The sequence below is a fragment of the Epinephelus lanceolatus genome, chromosome 24, assembly GCF_041903045.1.
Source record: "Epinephelus lanceolatus isolate andai-2023 chromosome 24, ASM4190304v1, whole genome shotgun sequence".
NCBI classification, from domain to species: Eukaryota; Metazoa; Chordata; class Actinopteri; order Perciformes; family Serranidae; genus Epinephelus; species Epinephelus lanceolatus.
In genome coordinates, this window is record NC_135757.1 from 22,506,058 (window position 1) to 22,532,806 (window position 26,749).

Here is a 26,749-nt window from a genome sequence, read left to right on the forward strand (position 1 = left end):
GTTGCCTACCCCTGACCTGGGTATATTGCTTAAATCATGCAAAATCATGGATTGAGTAGACCAACACATCCATTCATTTTAAAAACTTTCTATTTAAAGAAATACCATCTTGTTCGGACAACCTGGTCTGACAGAAATATATGAAATGACCACGGCCTCTTCATACCGCATTACGTAAAGCCCAGTATGCCATTCTGGGCTGTCCCAGACAAAAGATGACCAACGTGAAAGAAACGTTTTGATTTCCTTGGTCATGGCTCTAAATCATTGGTCCTACATTGCACAGTAAAAGAAGTTCAAGGATGGCCGTTGTCATGGTCTTCCAATCAAAGCCAGCCTGGGATAAAATTCTGACCGTGTCAGAAATTTGCGATCACCATCTGACTGTGTGACTGCTGTTATGACCTACGTCTTCTAACCAACCGATGGAAATGCAGCATGAAATGATGCACTCCTTACCTACCGGTAATTAACAGGATTAATGAAAGTGAGTTGAGTCGAGCTATTTTGGTGTTATTGTGAGTTTGTTGGGAACATTAAATGGCTTGGTGTCAGATGTTAGCCACTGCTGCTGTGTTAGCTTGTTGTAACTGTGCAGATGTTAAACTGACACGGATGAGCGGCTCCAAGACAGTCCTTCAGTGCTGCGTCTAATTTATGTAATGTAGTGTTAATGGTAGCGACAAAAAGATGGCTGATTTTTGTTATGTGAACTTTGAATTAATGGTTAAATACAAACCCTGGTTGTTCAATAAATAGCACTTGTGTTCCATTGTTGGCTAGTGTTAGGGTTAGGTTAACCCTATCAAATATGGAAGTCGCCTAAGCCCCGTTTCCCCTGAGCGGGACGCTAGGGTTCAGTTCCATACGCTTTTTTTTTCCGTTTCCACTGTGAAAAGTTGTGGAATGTACCAATGGAACCGTTCCGTACCGTCCCCATTTTTGGTACCCCTTCCGTTCGGGTACCTAGCACACAGATATGGTACTAAAAGGTGGAGCTGTGAACACTCCAGCCCGTTGATTGGTCAGTAGTGGACGGTCACTCTGCTCAGGGCTGAGTTGTGGCTGGTTTTGAGGCTCATGTAACCACTGTATGAACATGTAACCACTGTTCATACGGTGGCAAGTTTTACTTATATTAGTTAACTGTAACTATAAATGAAAAGATGTTTTGCCACCTCCTGCAGCAGTTGGAGCCTCACTCGGAGAAAAAAAAAAAAGCATTGCAGAGCGTCATTCCTGTGGGTTCCACCAGCACTAACACTTTTGGTTCCAAAGGTACAGTACCAAAAGTGTTGGGTGGCAACAGGCTTTATAAGGCCCATACCCACCCACACCAATGTCTCTGCGTAAATAAAAGTAGAATTAAGTGATCACAGTAGGTTATGATGGTGCTACTTTTATAAAAAGGCCACTAAGTTAAATGTCTGTCCTGCCCAACAGTAACTCATCTAACGGTTAATTAGCAGCCACCCACAGAGGTGATTCCACTTATTTTGGCCGGTAAAACTTAATCTCAGGACTGTGTGGGTGTGACATCTCCCTCAGTTGCCTATTAGCTTTGTTACACCTGCTAGGATGGGACAAATGGGGCCTTTTTGACAGCAGGCAATTTGACATGTCACAGCAGGAAAAGCCCAGTATTTTAAATTTAATTTATATTTTCCACTCTTTAACTCTTCATTCAGTCAAAAGTCTTATTCAGTCAGTCAGTTAACAGCTTATTAATGATAATTATTAACATCTCTAATTATAACTAACCCTGCAAAAAGTATATAACTATTCTGATGTTACAGTGCAGTGAATCTACAAGGCAGGAATGCTCGTCTCTGCTGAAGCCAAACTTTCGTTTGGGATTTAAGTTGATATAACAGGTGTATGTTTCACAGGGAATACTTACATGTCAACACAGAGAATGAGTGAACATGAAGGCATCCTCTCAAGTGTAACACTACTGGGAACTGTCACTGTGTGTGGGCGCATAGTATGCAAGTGTGCATCTTTTGGCACTGGTTTAAAAACCTTGACGGTAATTCGTCAAGAGATTCTCATTAGTGTCCAAAACAGTTTGGTCATTATTGGTTCTGTTGTTCAATCAACTTATTTTTTTTGCTCCTCCTTTGAACACTTCCTTGCTTTAAGCCCGCCGTAATTACTTCCCGTGTGGCCGCCGCTTTACACTTCTCCATCTTGTGGGGGAATTTCAGCAGTGCCAAGGGCATAGAGACAAAGACAGAGGAGGAGGAGGGAGAAGGGGTTAAAACACAGCCTTTCTACGATAGCATCTCTTTCAAAACATCTCCAGACAAATGGCTTTGAGGGATTAACCTCATCTAACATTTCCCCCAAAACAACTGAATGGCACCATCTCTTATTTGTTTATGAATGCACCCCGCTTTTCTTTTTTTTCCTCTCTCTTTATTTAACGCAGTGGGAGTTAATGGAATTGTTGTGATGGTGATGTATGGGGGATTGTGTGAGGAGACAGATGGGGAAATGTAATTACGGATGTTTCAGGGCTTCGGGGAGAAGAAGAAAAAAAACTTGTCAGAAAGGAGAGTTCAAGAAACAAAGACAGCGCCATTCGTCATGTGAGACAATAGTCAGAAAAAATTAAATCAAGGGATTTTTACATAAACCACTTTCTCTTAAAATTGTGTTTCACCACCAGCACAAGCTAAGAGTATTTTGCCATTATGTTGCAGGGAGTTTCGTAATTTTGCAGAGGCCTTTGTTGTTATATGCTTGGTTTGAATTTTTGGAAAATAATGAAACAGCCATTAAAGTTGCCTCAAAATAAGATGACTACTATGCTGATATTGTAGAGATGGGGGACCATGAGCTTTAGCTTGAAATAGATTTTATTAAACTTGTAGTGTCATCTCTGATCAGATGGAGGATCAGGGGTTCTTTACTTGAGGAAGTAAAGTGAAACAACATTGACTTGCATGTGAAAAGTAAACATGTAAAACTCTGTTTAATAAATTAATACATTTTCTGCCTTTAAAATTACAGCTATATTCACATGTACTGCACATAGTTACGGATGAAAGTAAGGGATGTTTGTGGTTGATTAAAGAAGTATTTCACTGCTGGAAAGGTGGTCATTTCATAAAACATGGTGGTCTATGCAGTAGAAAGTCACAAATACTTTTAAAGTTAGTGCTACATAACCAGAGAAAACAAAGAAAAAGGACTGTTGTATTCACATTTGCTCAAGAGGTAGAAAACCTACAACTACCAGAATACACTGCACTGCACTAACCAATAACCATGAGTTGCATATCTGAAACAATATGGCTGTTAATGCACAATGTTGTATTACAGCTAAACAGTGCACTGAAATATGTTTCTAAAAACATCTTAAATCGGAAATTGGTATGGCAGTCCCAGGATATTGGTTTATATTTAATCAGCACTGCTTAGTTACTCTTGTATTACAGACAAACAGTACACTAAAATATGTTTCTGAAAATATCTGAGATGAGAAATAAGCAATACAGTAACAGAATTTTGGTTTCAATATTTCTGAGTTTGGTCTGAGTTGGAGAGACGGGGGTGGGGGGGCATCTCTCTCGATCCGCTTCTATACTTTTTGCGTCTCAATGCTAAAGTACAATCTGCAGTTCGAGTAGAAGCCCAAGAGCCAGCTCAGATCTGCCAAATGATACGAAACGTGTCATCTGGCGGATTTGAGCTGACAGATGAACAGGGAGATGTTGGTGCTGGCAAGATGGAAGGAAGTTTACCACAGTGCATTAAAGACTATTTCTAAAGACGTTTCAGGTGAAAAACAGGCAACAAAGTAACAGAATCTTGGTTCATATTTGATCAATACTACTACTAATACTGCTCTCTCTCAATCCACACTTTGTGTCCTAATGCGCAAGTACAATCTGTATTTTGAGCAACAGCCTTAGAGCCAACGAAAATTTGAGCTGGGAGATGAGTAGAGAGTTCCAGTTGCTGGCAAGATGGGGGGAAGTTCACTACAGTTCATTTACACGTCACAAACATTGTTATGAAACAAAGCTGGCTGAAAATCAGCAAAGTATCCCTTTAAGTAAGCTAAAATATGTGTCTGAGGACATTTTAGGCAAGAAGCAATCCAGTAACAGAATCTTGGTATATATTTGATCAGCACCGCCTAGTTTTACAGTTTGATCTGAGTTTAATCTGAATTTGGGATCAGCTTCTGTTCTTTCTGAGTTGGAGAGACAGAGGGGGGCATCTCTCTTGATCTGCTTCTGTACTTTTTGTGTCCCAGTGCTGAAGTACAATCTGTAGTTTGAGCAACAGCCTTGAGCTGAGGGATGAGCAGGGAGATCTGGGTGCGGGTTAGATGGAGGGATGTTTAACACAGTTCATTTAGACATATTACCCACATTGTTATGATACAAAGCTGGTTGAAAATCGGCAAAGAGCTCTCTCTCTTGATCCGCTTCTCTGCTGTTTGTGTCCTAATGTGGAAGTACAATCTGTAGAAGAGAAATAGGCAATGCAGTTCCAGAATCTTTGTTTATATTTGATCAACACGGCTTAGTTTTACAGTTTAATCTGGTCCAAGTGTGAGAGAGGGGTGGCTTTTTCTCAATCTGCTTATAGTTCTTGTGTTCTGATTCAGTTCAAGTATCTGTAGCTTGAGCAACGGCGAAAATGTGAGCTGGGCTCTGGTAAATGGAGTGAAGTGTACCATAGTGTATATACACATACTACCCACAGTTATGATGCAAAGCATCCCTTAAACTGTTATATGAGATAGTTTGTTAACAGCCAACTGTCAGCCTTTTTCAGACTAGTTGAAATCAACTCTCATTTAGTTGGTAAACCTCATCTATTGTTCTGGTGTGGCACAGTGCATTCTGGTAATTATAGGCTTTCTACCTCTTGAGCAAAAGAGAATGCCACAGGTCTTTCTCTGTTATTTCTGCTCATATAGCACCAATATGAAAAGTATTTGCGTCTTCTAAGCCTAGTTTTATGAAAAGACAATCTTTCAGGCAGTGAAATACCGCTTACACAAAGCTAAAGATTTTGAGTCTTAAAAATATCATTACCCTGTAAAACTGCCAAGCTTAACGTGTTGAATGTAATATGTAAATTCCCAACAGTTCCAATAAAAATATTGACGACATAGCTGTGGCCCTGCTCTGTAGACTTTCTTCCATATTTGATGTAGCTCTTTCCTTCTATTGATTTATGCCTTTTGGTGAAACAGTTTGAACAGACTGTGTTTTGATCTCAGTTCATTTATTTTGTAGAATTGAATACAACATCAGTGCGACAAAAGAAGGCTATTTATGAATGCACGGGTGATGAAATCTTATAAATTGCACCCTTAATGCCTTCAATTTTAAAAAACTGATGGTACATGTTGTACCTTGCACTAGATCAAACATATTTAATAATACACAGTATATGACTTATTCATTACGTGACTCAGCTATACAGAAAGGTGCTGTATAAGCATAAAGACTGCCTATGAAAAATATGAGATATGACTGGGCCACAGATGGACAGAGCACAGGCCAGTGCTGAAGGGCAGAAGATAGACCAGGTCATGACACTGACACTCTTGTGGGGCTCTCAGTGAGCTCCCTCCAGACCAATGAGACACCCACACAAAACCATAAAATCGAAAAATTTCCGCTTCCCTCCCTCACAAAGACAGTCCGTCAATCTTCCTGCCCTCTCTTTTTAACCTTTCATCGGACATGTTTCATGGTGCGAGCAAAGTGGCCGTCAGAGCTGCGGGGAGGAACAGGTCGCAGAGGGGGCTGGCAGGTTATTTCGAGGGCATGATGGCTGTTTGAGGTGGCATTTTACTTGACGCCAGCAATAGTCATGCCTCCAGCTGTCGTATCCCATCGCCGTGTCCTTACACTCTCATTATATCACGCTAGGATTGACATTGACACACAGCAGAGATTAAGGGTGTAGATGAAATGAGTGACGGGGAGAAGAGGGGTAAAAACACATACTACAGGCAACACTGAAGTACACTCTGATCAACTGCGCCTAAATTACCATCCAAACCATATATTTTCTTTGTAGCAGCATAATTTAACCCTATATTTTTTCTGTGTTGGGCTGCCATGATGATAAACATGTAAATCTTCTGCTGCAGCGAAACACTTTGCAACTGATACTGTAAGGAAGTCAGTGTTTACAAGCAGAGGACTCCACTAAGGTCTCCAGACTGCATCTCAACCCAATCACCAGAACAAAATATTGGCATTGTACATCTCTGCAAACCATGGATACGTTACATTTAAACAACGTTATATGTAGCATTTCAACAATGCTGTGGATAACGTGGTTAGGTTTATGCACAAAAAGCACTTCTTTACGGAAAAGATCATGTATTGATTAAGAATACCTGCTTTTGGGGACACAACCCAAGCGGAAATAAAGCAATGTCTCTGTAAAAAACAACTGCTTTTTTGCCACTATCCCAGCAGCAAACACAGTGATGTCCCAGTCAAAAACAACCACTATTTGTGGGACTGTCCTGGCTGAAAACGCAGCAATGTTCAAGTAAAAAACAACTGCGATACGTGGGACTATCAGTGCAGTAAACACAGTCAGTACGTTTACATGCACAGTTAAGTCAAGCTACAGTTATAGCTTGTCTAGGCCATTTAATTGCACTAATGTCCTTGTCCCAGTCTACAAGCACGGGAGGGGAATTGATTTATTGACCGAAATATGTCCGATTTTGCTACGATAGGTGGCAATATGTCCCCTTTCAGCTTGTTAGTATTGGACCTTTTTCTGGTAGACACATTACGTCACAGACCAAACAATGGACAAACAAGTTAGCTAGTGGCAAATTGCTACCATGGTGGACAACTTTACAGCTCTGTACATTCTGCCTTTATAAAAAATGTACAGCTCTGAATTTAGATTTTGCCATGTTGTTATCAGCTTTTGACTTCCTTGTCAAAGCATGCATTAAGCGCCAAGTCCAGTTTGGGTCTGACTGTATACATGCAGGGGTAGTCCACCTAATGACAATGTAGGCTCATTAATTATGTCACTGTAGAAATGTTGATATGTATGAAACACACAAAAGCAACATTTGTGGTTTGCATTTTCTTCTGGTGACTGGGCTGCACATCTATAACAAAATCAAGTTCAAACGTTGTTTCCAAGCATATTTCCAATATGATATTAATGTGACATTAGTGGAAGAGAGCAGGTATCCAGAGGATTTAATGCATTTCTTTTTCCTTGTGTGTGAAAATCTGTTTTATACATTATGGATATTCCAGCCGACAGCATCTTCAAGGTATGAAATATAGAAGTGCTTTTTCAGAACAATATTTTGACATGCTCATGAAGAATTTATAGTGAATGCTCTGAATTTGGTGAATAGTAAATAGTGCAGCAGTGTGGTGGCTCAGTGAGAGCAGAGACTGTCCCTTTATTTTGGCAAGCGAGCATCCTGCTGACGTGTCCCTGAGCAAGACACTCAATCTTTCCTGCTGACCTCAATGCCCTGCCAATTAAATCTAAAATGAAAAAGTACAAAGACATTAAGAACGGATGGTTTTCTGCATCCTCACGTTCCACTGACTGGTTTCTGTCTTTGTCCAGTGAGCCGCCTCCTGATGTATCAGTATTTAACTCCGCCCGACTCTGTATGTTTTCACAAAGCATGAGTAAAGAGGAATCAATGAGGCCCTTCATGCAGATGGCTCATTGGCCAGTTGAAGTAATGAAGCGTAGACAGCCACCACGCCATTGGCTGCGGCGTGTGATGCCTTGAAAGATAGATGGAGAACAAAATCACTGGCTGTCATTCCAACTCTATCATTCTCAGCTCTTGGTCACTTTGCCAGAAAGGCTAGCAGTACGTGACTCCACCTCCTAAGCAGCTCTAAACCTTCCCTGTACACACCAAAGGAACAAAGCAAGACGAGTAAAGCCAAGAGTCAGTGAACTTTTAGGGGGAAAAAAATACCGCTCGGAGCTCATTCTGTCCATAAAGGAAGAGATGCATTACAGCCAAGATAAAACAAGCCAGCTCTTTGAGTTGTATTCTTATCTCGTATCTCCTAAAGACACCAGGTGATCCTGTGGAGAGTTAGCGAAGCCGTCAAATGAAACTGTGATTTGTAACTTTCACCTCACAGCCACAGAAAGGGGATGTGAGATTGTAAATTCTGCCCAGAGGCACCAAAGAAGAGGAAGAGAACTGCCTGGCAGTCTGAGAGTCAAGACGAGATTCTCATTGGTATTCAGTGCATTAGCATGGGACCTGGCCCAGTCATGCTGCATATATTTATGAATAGCAGTTCTTCTGAGATGTGACGAGGGAAACGGGGCATCGGTGAGAACAGGGTGCAATTAACTGTGTGGGTGCTCTGCCCTCTTTCTTGAACTGTCCCGGTGCTGCCAGGTTCAGAACCGTGCCAAGCACAGCTGTTGCAATGCAAATGAACAAGACAACTCGCTCTTATGTCGAGCTAATTCATACAATTCTCATACAAGTTCACATGAGAATAACCACTTCTGCTTGTAAGGTGTTTTTTTTCCCCCTTCCTTGTGTTGCATACGAGTGCTTGGTGATGCAGTTCAGCTCGAGTCTCCTTGCTCAGCAGAGAGGTAGAGAGGAGCATTAATTCTTAACCCTGTGGGAGGAGCGGCCGGGAGCGAGGCGGACGACTGCGAAATCCATCTCTGTCTCGTCCCCCTTGAGAGCCGAAAGGTCACTCAGCTGTCAGGAAGTAAAATTCAATACCTCAACCTTTCAAGCATGTCTCTATCCTCTGTGTCCCCGTCAGAGCTACACAATCCCTCTCTGATGCATCTCTGACAGTCAGGCTGCTCGCTGTACGGACGATTCATGCTCACAGAATCCACATCCTCCCTGACACCAACAGTTGCTGCTGACAGCCTCACTGACGCCATGATATCCACAACGAAGTAATGAGTCACAGTGGAGTACATCCTATCCTGGCCTCATGGCCTGAATTTTTGTATCCTTACCTAACTGCTTACCTGATAATTAAAGAGTAGGTTTGCTATTTTTCAACCTGGACCCTATTTTCTTGTGTTTTTGTGAGTAAACAAGTCTTGAAATTGGTCCAGTGTTTAGCAAGACTGCAATGTAACCACTTTTCGAATGTTTGTATCGTCAATTTATGTCCACTTAAAGTGCTTGTTTTTGCCACTGACAGTCTCAGATTGCTTGAATAAGTGTCTGACAACATTATAAAAAGGATCCCTGCAGAGATAGACCTTTTTGTTGAAGAGGAAGATCAGTTTTGTTTTGTTTGTTTATCTGTGTTTTACAATGATAAAATTACTGTTTATTTAAATGGAGTCTGGTGGGTTTGGCGACAGCGATTTCAGGCTGTTTCTAGTCTAACAAAAAGGATCTTACTCTTTAACAAAATGGGCTATCTCTGTGGAGATCCTTTCTAGGAATGTATGGTAAACTACAAAGCACATCACAGCGGGTGACCTCATCCTGAGATTAGGCTTTTCTACCAAGGACTCTCATTCTCAGAGCATGAACAGTCCATGGAAACAATGTAAAACCACAGCTCTCCCAGTCTTTAGTTCATAACCAACTGGCACCAATATGGAAAGCTGCAGTTCCTCTAACGGCCACAAGATGACAGCTTCAAGACAGATGTCTATGCTCAACTGACTGAGAAAACGTCTTCATGAAACAAAGAATCATTTTTTCAATAGATTGTGGTCTCAACCTAGATCATTATTACTGCCAATTAATAATGACATTTCCTGCTAAATAATGGTGTATCATAAGTGGATGTTTTGTGGCACCCAGAGGTCCAGTGCCTTGTTAACACAATCATTGTTGATATTTTCTTTTAGTTCATTATTAGTTTTCATTTGCGCAACAGGAATTGTTATACGGGCTGCCGGTGTGACTTTGTGGTAAGAGCATGGATGAAGTACAAGATGTCGCACAGCCCCAGTGGCCAATATTAAGAGGGGCTGCCATGGTAACCTGCAAAATGTCACTCAAATTAACATGTACTGACCTCAAAGAGACACAAAAAAACAACAAAGAGACACAAATATACCTTTAAAAGACACAAAATGACTTCAAAGAAATGCAAAGGACCAACAAAGAGACACAAAGCAACTACAAAGAGAAGCAAGGGAACAACAAAGAGACGCAAAGGAACTACAAAGAGATACAAAAAAACAACAAAGAGACACAAATATACCTCAAAGAGATACAGACAACCACAAAGAGATGCAAAGGAACTATAAAGAGACAAAAAATGACCAAATAGGCACATATATAAATCCAAGAGACATAAAATGACTTCAAAGAGACACAAATATACCTTAAAGAGATACAAAATGACTTAAGGGACATACAATGACTTCAAAGAGACACAAAACAACAACAAAGACACACAAATATACCTCAAAGAGACACAAATATGCCTTAAAGAGATACAAAATAACTTCATAAAGACACAAAATGATCATAAAGTGATGCAAAGGAACAACAGAGACACAAAACAACAACAAAGACACACAAATATACCTCAAAGAGACAGAAAATCATTTCAAAGAGACACAAACCCACAAAAAGATACATACAGACCACAAAGAGATGCAAAACTAACTAAAAAAAGAGGCAGAACCACCACAAAGTCAATGTGTCTTGCTCCGATGTAGGAGAGGTGGGGGTGCCTTTTGCATCTGTGCCCAGGGGCCTGTTGTCTCATAATCCACCCAAAGGCGAGAGGCCTCGTTCGACTTCAACCAGGGACCTTTATTGCATCTCTTTCCTTCATTTCCTTTCATTTCTCTACTGTGTCCAAGGCATAAATATGTGTGTTTTTAACATTTTAGGATACAGTTTTTTTACACATATAAACAACTGTGCCTCATGTTAACGATTAACAATTAATCAAAACATTGTTCAGCAACTTTCTGACTGCCAGGACATCAGTGAAGTAAGTGTAGTACTATATGTTTTATGTATTCTCTCCGACAAAACGATGGCAGGTTCTTTTAAATGACTGTGATCTTTGTCACAGGATCAATTATGTCAGCTCAAACTTTACGACATGCCTGCATCAAAAACCTGAGACAAGGCCGAGATCTCCCGAGTCGAACCGTGTAAAGCCGTGTTCATCAAGAGTGGCCGTTGAGTTTTGAAGGTCTCTGTTGTTTTGTTGTTTAAAAGAGCGAAAATGACAGCGGCACAACAAAGAGCCTGCGCTTTGGTTGTTGCGCTTTGATCGTCAGGTGTGACGGGTGCCTTTTATGCCACTTTGAAGAGAAAGGTTGGGAGAGAAATACAGAGTGTTGTAAAAAAAATAAATAAATAACAGACACATAAACAACTTGAATATAAACGCAGACTCCATCTGCTGTTAGAAGAAATGTCACCGTGCAGACATGCCTTGAAATGTATTTGCAGTCAATACTATATATAGACAGTCAGGGCAGAATGTAGTATTATACTGGGCCTTCATGAGAAGTAAACATCCACAGGTAGAGTTAGGAGGTATTGGCCATAGATATTGAAACACAGATGCCTCATTGGGTGTTGGATCATACGTCAGTGTTGACGTCATATTGAGAGGCAAGATCTGTGTGTTAATAAATGCAAGTAAACAAGGGAGCTGCAGTTTTTCTGGATAAAAAGCACTATAACATTTCTATTTCTCAACCGATTGTAATGAATTTTTTCAACAGTTTATGGTCTATATGTAGTAAAATATTCTTTTGTCTCCAGTTAATTGTAATCTCGATCCATTCATGATTCATGATACATGATTCGCACTGCGATTGCCCTTCAGCATTGAGATCTTCTGGGGACGTATGATGCTGACGATGATCCAGCGGCCGGTCATTCAGCGAATTTATGCATTATGTTTGGTGTGAGTTCACAACATTAAACTTACATGAACTGAATTACTTTGTGATGAAAAATAATTCCTTGTCATGAGGAAGTGGAATCACAAAGTATAGCAACTTTCACCACTGCTTCTTTTAGAAAGGCCACCGCAAGAGAACACATTCTTTGTTTATGTTTATGTACCTTGTAGATTGGTTTCCAGCCTACAATGAAAAATGAAAATCTGAATGTTAAAAAAATAACTGTTATTTATTCATTCATCTTCTAACCGCTTCATCCTCTTGAGGGTCACGGGGGGGGGGGGGGGGCTGGAGCCTATCCCAGCTGACATTGGGGGAGAGGCAGGGTACACCCTGGACAGGTCGCCAGACTATCGCAGGGCTGACACGTAGAGACAGACAACCACTCACACTCACATTCACACCTACGGACAATTTAGAGTTATCAGTTAACCTAGTCCCCAACCTGCATGTCTTTGGACTGTGGGAGGAAGCCGGAGTGCCCAGAGAGAACCCACGCAGAACATGCAAACTCCGCACAGAAGGGCTCCCACACCCGGGATCGAACTGGCAGCCCTCTTGCTGTGAGGCAACAGTGCTAACCACCACACCACCGTGCCGCCCAACTGTTATTTATTTATATGTAATTTTATGTCAAAGCCACAGGGGGCCACTGGAGTGGGTCTAAAGAGCTGCATGTGGCTCCAGAGCTGCAGGTTACCTGCCCCTGATCTAAACAAATACCACATTTGATTGCGATGGCCTCTCTAAAATGAGCAATGGTGAAAGTTAGGATATTCTGTCATGACCAAGGTGTTGATAAGCAGATACCATTAGCTCAACACGTTCTCATCCCAACTGGTCAAATATTGCTGTTTTGTCAGTGGCCTTCCACCTCTACATATTATGTGCTAGGTAACCTCCTGCATCTGTTGTTGATGTTCTTACACTTACAACATTGGTAAAACACGTTGTATTTACATTTCTTTCCTTGTGCAACAAAAGCACATGGTTAGTTTTAGGAAAATGTTTACACAGGAAGTGAAGAAGGGGCTCCTGGGTAAGAGTCTGGGGTTTGTTGGACCCATCCACCTCCACTCCCACCTGGCTTATAGGAACTTTCCAGCTCCTTATATTACGTTGTTACTGGTAGCATTTCAAACTAACGGCATCCGACTGCCACTGACTTTTGCCAAAATCACTGACAAAACGGCGATATTTCACAATTATTTTACACCATGTAAGTATTTAGTTCATTCAACACACTCTCCTCTACTGAGCATCCAGCAGCAATTATTGCCTAAATATCGAAATTATAATTGACTGGACACAAAACTTTTTAAATCCATGGATATAAAACAACTCATTGAGAAATGTAAGTGTTAAAGTGCTATTTATCCAGAAAAACACTGTTCCCCATTTACTTGCATTTGTTTACAGGTAAATCTTGCACTCTCCAATATGGTGACAACACTGACGAATTGCTACAATGGCCTGACACAGTCAATTTGGCATCTGTGTGTATATGTCTATGGTGTTTGCAGCTCAATGGGGTATTGTAACATTAAAAGATGACACACAAACAGGTCTGAATGTATCTAAAAACAAAATGTATGCTGAGTGGACTTATTTTCCCAACCTCTTCTTACCCTAACTTTCACCTCATCTTCCCTGTCTAGTAAGAGCAACATTACAAATGCATGCTGCATGCCCACTGTTCTTTGATACTGCACAGAACCTGATTTTAGATTCAGGTCGAGATCGCAAAGTTTCAGCAGATACCAAGTATGTCTGGCTGAATTACAGGGGAATGCCTTTGAAATGATGCACAAAACATCAAGAGTCCTTTTTTCTGTCTCTGTAAAAACACGATTAGTTGGATTTAAATATTGGATGCTGTTGTACTGCATGATCAGAACCTTGTAAGCAGCAGTGCAGACAATATTAAATCAACCACAGTTGGACGGTTATGAGGTCCAATCATCTACTGTACATCCGCCTCCCAAACATTCATGTACCTTTAAAGCAAGGACTAGAAGGACCATATTCAGTGTTTGTTTGCCAGCGCTTCTTTAAATAAAATTAAAATGCCCCGTTTCTATATCACCACCATCAGGAACAGCGACATTTAAATTGGCAAGCAGAGGAGCTATTTCTATGCAGTATTTCAAAATGTTTGCCACCAGGTCAGCAGCAAATGGGTTGGCACTCGCAGTGGGAGTCTCTCAAAATAAATTTAAATGATAGAGCAGCCAAAGCTGTGATTCATACACTGCTGGAGTTGTATAAACAGCCCTTAAACTTGTTCAAACTTATTTGTGTCTTTTCACTGTCCTCATGCTGTATATCACATCTCATTACTATACAGATTGCAGACAGCTGCATACAAATGTGTAGTGAAAGCTAAACTGGGAGCAAAAGAGATCTTTGGTGGTGGTTCTCCAAATTCTACAACATTTGTCTGAGCGGCTGCCAAATCAACCAAAATTCTTAACTCCTTAAGTAGGCAAAAGCCTTAATGTTACCTTAAGATTTCAGAGGAAACCTTTGGTAATGCTTTATTTTATAAGTCTATGGTTTGCTCAAAACTGGTGCTAATTAGGCTTAAAATAGAGACACCATTTAATTGATCCTTTGCTACGTCCTGCACCTTTCTTATTAACCGCTGCTACTTAGTCAAATTTTCATATCTTACTTTTGGAAAGGTATTTTTTTTGGAGGGAAGCAGACAGAAGGGTCTACAACATGCTTTTGAAGGATATACAGGATGTCACTCAGCAGTGACAACATGTTAGGATAAGGATAAAGATAGCAGCTAAAGCCTATAGATCACAGTGTAAAAGTGAACCACCACAACACCTCGCAATACAAACAGAAGATGGTGAAATTAAAGCAACCCTTACCTTTCTGGAAATTTGACACTTTTCTTTGTTTAGGTTAAAATGCTATTAATAAGCTGATGGCACACTGAAATGTAAGTGAATTCCACCAGAGATGAAAGCTCATAATTATACCATTCTCATATGGTTCTAAGAAAACTCTGAATGCAATGATTGGTCGGAGTTTTTTCCTGTCATGTCTGTCTTCCCCATATGGAGGCCTCCGACTGACGTAACCGCTCGTGTAACACCCCACCCCACCCTGCCACTGGGGAAGTGCGGGGTTAGCTCTAGGCTAAGAGAGTTAGCTCTGGGCTAAGAGCTAAGCCCATCAAACCAGCTGTTCCCAGCATCCTTCTGGCAAACATCTGCTCGCTGGACACGAAAATGGATTACACCCGACTGTGGAGATCCACTCACAGAGGAGTGAGGCACTGCTGCGTCCTTGTGTTCACTGGGACATGGATGAATGGTAACGTTAACATATCAGACTCCGGTGTTGAGCTAACGGGGCTAACACTACATAGAGCAGACAGGGAGGCTGCATCATCTGGTAAGCTCCGGCAATAAACACAAACAATTCATGGTGCTGTGATGTGAAGAGGATCTCCCAGTTCTGCTCTCAGGATGTGGAGTTTTTGACTGCGAAATGTCGACCCTTTTCATCCAACTATTGCGCTATATGTTCTTTCTTATATGTTGCACAAATTGTTTTTAAATGTTTTGTTTCTTTTTGCTTGGGGTAGGCCTATGCGAAATGTCAGTTCGTGTTTTTGTGCTGCGCATAAAAATGACAAAACTCAATTCAGTTCATAACATGATATATGACAACACAGCATCCAGTTGCTAATGACTAATGTTAGCCTACTGTAGCGTAGCCTCTGAAACATTAACGTTATCGTCCTTGTGTGTTTCCACTTACTAGTAACCAGTGGCGGCTGGTGAAAATATTCTAGGGGGGCTGTGCCATATTAAGCCAGTTTCAGCAACTATCCCAATACAATTTCACACAAATGGCAGGATACCAGTGCTCTGTGAAATAGTAATTATTTAATGCCAGTATTAAAAAGTTGAGGCATTCTTACACAAAAACATAAACAGCATATTGCACAAACACAAGTTTTGCATTTGAAACTGAACATGTAAACAAATGACTTAATTATGTTTACATATTTTTACACACAAGGCTGTTGACTGTTACGCCAGTGCCCCCTTGTGGCGGAGGTGCACAGCTGAGCACATGGAACGGTGCGTTAGTAGTAAATAGGCAACGCAAGAGACACACCACCAGAACAGAGTGCAAAGTGGACTATATACAATAACATAAAATTATATAGATTGTAGTAATGCATCTAGAATTTACACTGTATAAAGGATGTATAATAAAGAAATGAATATAAAGTGGCTGAACTCAAACCTTTGGCTGGAGGAATACTGTACAGTACTAATCAAGCTAAATGTTACTGATGTGATCAGAACTGCAACAGATAACTGATTTTCAATTAGTCAATCAAGAAAAATATTATCTGCAAAAATTTTGATAATAATGTCAGCATTGGAGTGATTTTCCAAGATAAGATTCCAAACATTTTTTTGTTTTTGATTATCAAATGTTAAGATTTGCTTCTTTCATATGTCTAATATGAGTCAATGAAAAAACATTTTGCCCTTCTTTCCTTCTGAGTGGCAAAGCTCTCAATGACCCTATTATTGAAGTCAGGGATGTTTCTGACAAGTTTTTTCTCTATGGAGAGCATGGCCAAAGCATTCAGGCGATCCTGCAACATGATGTTCCTCAGGAAGGTGTTGATCCTCTTTAAAGCAGAGAAGCACCTCTCTGATTCTGCTGTTGTCATGGGTGTGGTGATGAGAATCTTGAGAAGACTGACTCAGTGAATGTGGCCTGAAGGTTGTTCTCCATGAAAAACTGGAACAGACTCAGTGCACCACTGCAAACCTTGAGCTCGTTGTTCTCATAGATGAGGGATAGCTCTGTTCTGAGCTTGGCCTTGTTCAACATGGGGTAGGCCTCCACGGTGGTTTCCAGTGCTGCATCCGGGAACTGTATGGTGTGTTGCGCAAACAAGTCTCCTTGCAGCAGAGCGGCACTGATGAGGTGCTTGGTAAAAGAGAACTGCTCTCTGGCATGACTCAGAATGGTATCACATACCTATGACATGATACATAAATACACTCAATGTGTATCAATACACATAGTAAACAACAGAATTTAATTTTCACATCTGTTAGTCTAAATAATGTCATCAGTATCCTCTTACGAGATGAGCATGTTATTTTGTGAGAAGAACGGATAGCTTACTGCTTAACATCAGGTTGCCTTCTGCATGATGAGGTTGAGCTGATGGGCATAGCAGCGGACGTAGTGTGCACTTGCATACACATCCCTTACTTTATGCTGCACTCAACCTGTGGCTCCCCTCATCACTGCTGCCCCATCATAGGCCTGGGCGATCAGTCTGCTCTCCTGTCTGGTAGGGAGGATGGTGCTCAGCCTCTCCAACAGTGCTGTGGCGATTGTGTCAGCGGTTGCATTCTGAAGAGGGATGAACTCGAAAAAACGCTCTTGGATGTTGTTATGTTATGTTATGTTATGTCAATGTACCGTAGCACAAGCACCAACTGGCAGCGGGTGGAAATGTCTGTTGTCTCATATGCCTGAATAGCAAGATAATCTGCGTTTTTTACTTCCTCCAGAACGTGAGTTTTAAGCACTGACAGCATGCAGTCCAACAGTTCGCTCTGCACAGTCCTTGAGGTGCCTTTGAAAACCGTCGCTGTCTTCAGGTGCTCCTCTAGCACAGCATCGATTGAGGCGGCCAGATCGATTAAAACCCCGCAAAGCCAGCTCAAAAGCCCTGCAGAATTTAACACAGTCAATTATCTTTGATAAAATGTGCCTGTTCTTATCCACCTCTTTGTTGTGCTTCCTCACACCAATCCTGTGACCTTCGTCCAGCTGCGTAGCGATGTTAGCTCTGCCTAGCATGGCTAGCTTGACTGCATCCAGCTAGCCAAGCCTTCCTGTTTTACCAATTACGTGAGGAGCCTCTCGTATACACTTTACCTTTTTCGCTGGCTTGTTGGCTAATTTTGATGTCTGGTTGATCTGGGCCCAGCTGTTTTATTTGTAATTTTTCCACCAATGTTCTCCTCTCAAATGGATTTTGGAGAAGACCTGATTGAATTAGGGGGCTGCTGCTGAAATCCTCTGTCTTGAGTGTCTGTGTCCATCATTGTCAATGTCTTCAGATATCTACTTTGTCACCGACAGACTCGGCTGGGGGCGTTAAATTAATCACCCTTTATGCATCAGATTTGATTATACTGATTGGATAAATTTCTGTTGCTATGTGCATATCTCATGTCAGCAACAGGTCAGCAATTGGCTACACTGCTGCACTGACTGGGTGCTGTTTCTATCACCGAAGAATTTAGGAGACGAGCAGGAAGCTATTTTCCCCTAAAATATGGTGATTTATATTTTATATACGACATGTTTTGGTGCATTTTAAACACACTCGTACTCAAAATAAGTGATTATTGTTAATTTTCAAAATGTTTATTAGAAAAAAAAAAAATCCAAAACTACCAGGGGGGCGGCGCCTGAGCACCCTCTATGGGCCAGCCGCTGCTACTAGTAACGCTACTATCTAATGTTAGCACTGTAACCTTATTCTAAAACTCATCAGTCATCACTGACTCTGGTTGAGTTTTAAAACTCTGGGGTTGCATTTGACTGTCTTGTTGTAATGTTACACTCGCTCTCCTCTTCCGTGTATCTAACGTTACCTTGCCAATGCCTACGTCTATCGTAGACGTAATGAGGACGTAATGGAGGAGGGTGGAGTAGGCCTATGGAGGGAGGTGGAGTTGCAGGAGGAGGACGGTGGGACTTTGGAGGGAGGTGGGAGTTGTGGATGTTCAAATTTTGCTTTGCTTTTTTTAAAAAGTGCTATGTGAAATGCAAGAAAGGTAAGAGTTGCTTTAAGAAGCATCCCTATTACTGCAAAGCAGGGTAGGTCTACAATAATTAAAAAGCAAAAGCAGCATGTGCATGCATTCAGTATACGCTACATTGCGTAGCTGGCTTAGTAAAGAGGTGCTAACTAAATTATTATCAAATCAGTTCCAAAATATTTGTGGGACTATTTTGTAAGGGTTGAGGACACTCATGGGTATTCCACTAGTGGCAGCTCTACTGATTTCATGCCTTGGCGTTTTAGGACTTCTATGAGGAAAAATACCTTCCTATACGCAGCAGCAGTCTTGTGGAATGGGTTACCTACAAATATTAAATTAGCCAGTTCCTTAGCAAGTATTAAAACCAATCTAAAAAGCTGGATGATGAATAATCTATCCTAACTACAAATCAGCCATGATAGTATAGAGTTTAGCTAAATCATGTATTTTTGATATGCTATTCCTTAATGTCTTCTCTCTATGCTGTGATGTCTATGTATTGTCTGTCTTATGTATTGGCTGTTGTATTGTAATGTCTTTGTCATATATTGGCTGTTGTACTGTCTCTGTTTCCTGTCCATACATGTTCTATGTCCAAAGGACCACGATGGAAACAAGCCTTCGGGCTTTATTGTGTTTTTATCCTTTTGGTTTTACCAGTAAAAATTTCAACCAATCAATCAATCAATCAATCAATCAAATAACGTAATGTTTAATGTATATGTCCTTCCAACATTTCTTTGTCTGATATTAGACAAAATTGTCAACTTGTTTCACTCCATTTCCCTCTTCAGTCTGACATTGGGTCCACTATAACCAATGTCTCTAGGGGAGGGGGATTCAGTTTTCCTAAACCAGATACTAGAGACCTAGATATCCACTGAAATCTAACATCATTTCAAGTCCACACTGATGCATAGCTATGCCAACATATCTGTTTTGCTGGAGTTTCAAGAGTGCAGTAGAGCAAAGTAAACTATAATATTGAGAAGACATGTTGATTTAAAACAGCCTCAATAGTAGGGGTGGGGGAAAAATATCTATACAGCATAGTTTCGCAATATTTTGCATGGCGACATTGACACCAAGTATCAATCTTTTATTACATACATACTTCTTTTTTCAAAATACCGTTTTAATACAACTTTTGGTGCTAGAATAATAGAATCAATTGCTTTTTTGGTCCACTAGATGGCGCTGATGTTTTTTTTTCCTGGTGAGGTCAATGAGGTCTCAGTCAGCGGCATTTGGCAGGAAGTAAGGCAATGGACAAAGAAATCAGAAATGCGCCATCTGTGTTTAAATCAAATGTCTGGACTTATTTTGGATTTTTTAACATGGAAGGAAAGGAAGACTTGGATGTGACGCATGAGATTTGCACCAGTGTCATGGGAATAAAATACTCTGGGAATACTATGAACATGAGGGCTCACCTCACACTCCACTATCCACAGATAGCATTAGCAGCTGATGGTCAAGCTAGCGCTAAACGCGAAAAATCAACCAACACTGGACACACTTAGCTTGACAAAACGACCACCCAACTCTGAGACACAGCCCATCACCTACTTCATGTGCAACGATGTGCAGCCATACGTTTCTGTGGAAAACAAAGTCTGTGTCACCGTCAAACGTCGGCAGGCAGATTGCAAGAAGCCAAGAGAAAGGATTACGTTAGTTATAACCGAGCTGGATGTTATACCTTGTTAAATTATCTTATTATTAATCTATGTTTTATGGCTGTTGGGAGAAGTTTGCCTTCAGGGTTTTAAGTCAGATAGATCTGGAGTTTAATAAAAAAAAGATGATGGTTTGTGTTAAAACGAAAAGATTTCTTCCAGATAGGACTTTCTGGCACAAAGCCCTGTAGGTTAACCTATTCTATGTGCTGTGTAATGTGTGTTAGTGGAGTCAGTATAAAGTACAAAGTATAAAGTATAACTGTGCTGCACCTAAGCGGTAACAGTTAATACCATTGTTTATGTGTTATTTTTATCTTTTATGGCCAAAAGCAGAATAGAAAGCTTGTGCTTTAACTGATTGTGTTAAATGGGCCGATGATATTGTCTCATATCAATCCCAGGCCCCTGAATCGCATCGTATCGAAACTGTATTGTGGCAGACTTTGTAATATCAGCAAATATCGCATCATTGTCCAAAGAATCAATATAATATTGTATCATGATGAAACCAGTGATTTACACCCCTAATTGTTACAGGACAACATATCCTAATACAACAGTTTGTATGATATCTTACAAAAAGTTATGGAGACGAATCATGTGATATCTTACAAATTAGCGCCCCTTCCAACTAGGTTAGTTTTAGAGAAAGAATCATGGATGGGTGGTGGCACAACGATGTGAAGTCCAACTGAGAAAATCACACATACTGAAATTAACCTAAAACATGATCTTTTTTCTATACCTACCAAAGTACTTCCATTGCCTAAACTTTACTGTCTCTGTTTTTACAACATTAACCACGTTACATTGTATTTTGGCTGTGTGTCACATAAATACACTCAAGGGTGCTTTGTGCGTCGCTATGAGCTGCTGAGGAGCACGACAAAGCGTTGGTATTTAACAAACTGGGGATGAGAATGGGTTGAAATAACTCAATGCTAAACCTCGGCCTTGTGTTTCTTTAACTGTCCACCACCATGACCATCTCCCTACGCTGACTTTGTTGCTCTTTATACTACATCCCCTGTCTTCTTTCTTTGCTCCCATCAAATGACAGGCAACATATGAATTATAGTGCTTTTTTCTCCATAGGTTTAAGTATGAACAGTGAATGACAACAGCACAGGACGGCCAGCTGCATCACAATACTGCACAGTATTTCAATGAATCGAAAAACATCCAGAATCGAGTAAATGAATATCAAAATCAAAACAACTGGGAAAAAGAGTGCTTAAAACAGAAGGGGAGAAGTAGTGGAAGATTTTAGTCATGGTTGAGGTTAGAAAAACACTGCATTGACTGTTGCTGTCAGTCTCTTGCATCAAAGTCAATGGCTTTGCTGATTCAAACATCCACCCAGACCTTCTCCCATAGAGCTGCATGCTGCTTCCACCTTTGCAAAGGCAGGACAGCATTACTCTTACAGCTGCAAGAGGTAAGTCCTCAGAAAAGTGTAAACACAAGTTGTTTTATCATTTTTGTGGTGAGGAAATTGTCTGTTTCTCACATTTTGTGTGAGAATGTTATCTCCGCTTCTTGTTGCCACCACATAATCATGTCGTGCTGGAGGACCAAAATCTCCACATTACTCATGTCCACATGAATAAATCGGCATTCAGAGTTTGACTTGATTTCATCAAATTTTTGCGAGGCGGTGTTGCTTTCCTTTGCCATCATTGCCATAACCATCCTTTTAGTTCCACTTCTATTTTTGCCAGCGTGGTCTCAAATACTTAATTACAGCTCTGCCTCTCACCCGCCGCCCACATCTCTTTCATCCATTACCACGGTGGAGCCGTGACACTGACAGCCAGGCACGCTTAGTCCAGCCAAGCCCCACAGACATCCAGTCAAAACCCTTCGCCATCTTTTTATGGACACGGCACTGGGAGGACTGGTGGGATAAGCCTATTGGAAATCAAGTCTCTTCCTACAGTCGCCGGGACAATGGAGGGAGGCCTGTGGATCGGTCAGAGCAGCTTAAGAAGCACTCAGGGCTCTGTGTGTGTTTACATCAATATCCGGCTCCTCCGAGAGGAAAAAGAAAGGACAGAGAAGGAAAAGGGAAGATGGAGAGAGAAAGGTCAGAAGCAAGGTGGGGTCAACATAACAGGAAGTTAGGGGAAGGTGCATAGGGAGATAGGATGAAGTAGGGAAGGTAATAAGCAGAGATGGGAGGATTGATCTGGAGAAATGGGAGTTCAATGCTAAAGACGGAGGAGGGAGGGAGATTGAGCGGCATTAGCAGCAGAGAGATAAAGAGTAAGTGACTTTGGAGATGAAAGGGATTGAAAAGAAGAAGATGTGGGTGGCACTGGGAAAGAAGAAAAAAGGGGAAGAGAGAATTCCTCCGGGAAGCGAGCCAGTTCGGTTGAACAATGGGAGTGCATAGCAGTGCTGATTAGGGTGGCGAGGTGGGAAATGACAATATGCTTACTGCTGTTCTTTATCCGGACTCGAGCTCTGCCAGTGCAGAAGCCACTCCACACTCAGCAAGACACTTTCTCTCCAACCAGCACCGTGGGCAATTAACCCAACCACCTGCTGCTCGCCAACAAATTGCCTCTCGTCATTGCCAATCCGGCTCCACTGAAGACGAAAGGCGACCCAGTCAAAACATCAAGACGCTGCTCCAAACACTGACTGTTTTTTCCCCCAACACATACATTCATTCTAAGAAGTGAGAAGTAAAGCCTACGTCTGTGTGTGTGCGCCCCATCGATCGTTTTATTACATGTGGTATGGAATGTACCATATCTCAAAGGGTTCAAGGAAAGTGAATTCATCCATCTTAAAGGCAGGATCTGGACCAGACCATCCGCTGTGATCGATGAGGGCAGATATGGTGTTATGGGGTGGGGGAGATCAGAAACATTCAAGATTGCGGGACTAAACTGAAAAATTGGTTGCTGTTGAATCATACGGCAATAAATTCAAACCCTGTACTTTCTTTGAGTCTTTAAATCAAACATGCACAAAGAAAGATAACAGACTCATACTTCATATGATAGTCATTAGTGAGTTTGAGAGTTTATTTGCATGTAGTAAAAAGAGGTTAAAAATGGTAGCACTGGTTAATGTATGAATTTATGAATAAAATACCCATTGTGTTAATTATTTGCAGCATTGTTAAGATTTATAGATCTTCTGATCCCAACGTGTGAGCTAGTTTCCAAAGCATTTTCACATTAATGACCTGCTCTTCTCTTTTTATAATTAATCCCATGCTGAGACTCTTCCATTGAGATTTCAAAGCAGTAAACACATTTGATCTAACACCCCGTACACATGAGCAACTAATTGGTTAACACACATACAGACGGGTGACATATTAAAGGAGAAGCCAACATAAAGCATCTTTGTAAGATGTTGGGCTACAAAACAGGTTCAGTGCACCTTGGCATTGATTTTACAAGTCTCTGAAACTCTAAAGATATCTCTCGTTTTCTGTTTTAATGATGGTGGTGGAGAGTGCTGTCTAACATCAAAAACATTAAAATCTCAATAAAACAAACTCAGAATCAACTGGACCGGCATAGAATTTTTATGCATGCCACAGTGCATTGGATGGTTGGGTGTAAATTGCCATGCACCCGTTTGGAAGCATTCGTTATGTTTCTTCACTCATTTATTCAGGTTTTTCTGTCATCAATTTGTCACCTATACCGTGGCCAGCAAGGACAAATGCACTATAAAAGCCCAAAACATTCCAATTAGGAAAAAAACATGCTGACGCTTGTCGGTTTTCTAGATTTTTTTTGAAGTAAGATCAATTCATCAGATTTTGCAGCGCGAGAAAATCCATGATAAACTTAAACAGAACGTGCTTTCAACAATGTGAAAAAAAAAAAGCCAAAACAAAAACTTTAACAGCAGACGTGCTGCAAATGCAAAACTGATGCAAAGTCAAAAACATACAAACCCTAAAAAACAAATGCAACAGAAAAGCGCCACATAGCCATGCCTCTAGGAGGAGCTAGCCCTAGTCAGATAACTCACTCATGTTATCAGAGAACTGGGGTTACCTTTGTAACTGAAAGTTCTCTCTCAAACATTCGCTCAGTATCTCTCACCACAGGCGTACCCCATAGCGAGGTACCTCACTCATGTTATCAAAGAACCAGGGTTACCTTTGTAACCTAAAGATTTATGAACTGAGAGACCAGACAAGAGACAAGTGTCTTTGTTTTTTAGTCAGGAAGAAGCATGGACTAAAGAGATGGCATAATAAAACAAGTATTCCATTTTACTTTTGGCCGTAGTCTTTTACCTTATCATAAAAATAAATGTGTAGCTAGCTCTCCCCAGAGGCCTGGAGAATTTTTTTGTGTTGACCGGATATACAGCATTTTTCTGTTGCATTTGTTTCCGTGTGTTTTTGACTTTGAATTGTATCTGTATTTACAGTGTGTTTGCTGTAAATATGTTTCAGGACTCCTACAGTTTAAGGCAAGCTATGTTTAGGACTTTTTAATGCCAATCATAATAAAAATGTAAGTGCAACTTTACATGAACTGTTCTGAATTTTTTACCCAGTTTTGACCAACTGGATCTGGATGAGCCATTTGAATTTGATGACCGCCTGTATTTATTTGAACACGGACGTACACGGATGCAGAGCACATTGAAATTGAAGAGCGGATGAGGAGAGAGAGGGAGCAGCAAATCCAGTCCATGTCCAAATCCAGCTAAAGGTAAACACAGACGTTCATTTCTCCTTTCCGTTATGTTGTCGGATAATTATACTAACAATCCGAGCCTATCTGTGTGAAAAAAATGCACTTTTAGTGGACGTATTTTGACGTTGTTTGACGGTGTTTGAGTCCCCTATTATTTAATATAGCGCGCACTCAGTCCTAGCTTCGTACTGGAGAAATGTCAAATATTGAACATCCTATCACTGCTTTAGACAAAAGTAGATCAGAAAATAGGGCCCAGGTTGAAAAAAAAAATTAAATTAGAAAAAAAATTAGTTCCCCTTTAAGGATCGGCAGAACTCCTGTATTTTTTTTGGCATTTTGCAGCACCTTATTTTTATTTGCAGCACAATTTTTAAATGGGAATTGGCAAAATTTCTGAAGATGCAGCATATTTCTCCTTATTGAAATGTTTTGGCCTCCTGTAGCACATTTGCCCTTGTTGACCACCATACACATACTCTCATATCTGAGGGTATCTTGGGAATTCTTAGCAAAATTTTGGCATTACACACAGGTATGAGAAAATTCATCTGTTTGTGTGACGAGTCCTCACTCTCTGTGAACGGGTCAACACACCATGCCTGCATCACACACCAAGTGTTGACAATCTCTCCTTCCTAGCCTTTCTGATGGCCTTTCAACAACCCCCCCCCCTCCACTGTCCATACAGTGATGAAATATGACCTGATCTCTGCCTTTGCTGCACTCTGTGTCACACCTCTCTAACCTCACTGTCTCAAACTCTGCCACTCCAATTTTCTCTCTGTTTCATACCTCCACATCTTCTCTGACTTTGTCCCTTCGTACTTGTGTTGCCCCAGAATCTCTTATTCAACCCCAAACAAGGAAAGCCGCTCACCCTGGAAAGAGATTGCTCAGCTCTCTGTACCTCTGCCGTGTCAGAGGCTAAGCCTCTCAGTCTCTTCCTCTCTGAAATGCAATCTTTGTCATTTTCTGTGTGGATCTCTGGAAAGCAACTGATGCAGCAACACAATCCAGGCTAGACTGTCACAGCCATGTGCTCGGCATTCCAAGCTGATACGGACACTTAATCTTATCTCGCCAGATCACACAATATATCAAGAAAATATCTGCATCTCTACTTAAACATGCAGTGCATCTATGTTGTGCTCTCCTGCTGGGTCTCCATCTGTTCACATTGCCTCGGAGCTACATTGCAACAGACATACGTAGACCTGTGATCACTAAGCAACCATGACATTTTACATATCCTGTTTTGAAGGTCTGATACTAAAATCTGATTTTGGCATACAGGCCTGTCACTTCTCCTGTGGCATGAAAGGATGATAACAGCCATATTTATACGATAAGTGAAACCTGCACTAAGTCTTTGAAGAGATGTGAGAGCGAAGATGTTGACAGAGTGTAAATGTTCAAAAACATGTAAAGGCAAATTACACCCTGGAAAAAGTGAAGGTGAAGGGAAATTTGTGAATTGAACAGTGTTGATGTGCCCTGATCTACTGAAAAAACAACTCACATTTAGATAGTTATGTATATGCACAGAAAAATGTTGGTTCCTCAGCTGTTCTTTGGCATGGGTTTAGGTGGTATGTATCACCTCTGCCACATAAAGAAGCCCCTGTATGGTTCTGTAGAGGTTCTCTGCTGGTTTTTCAGT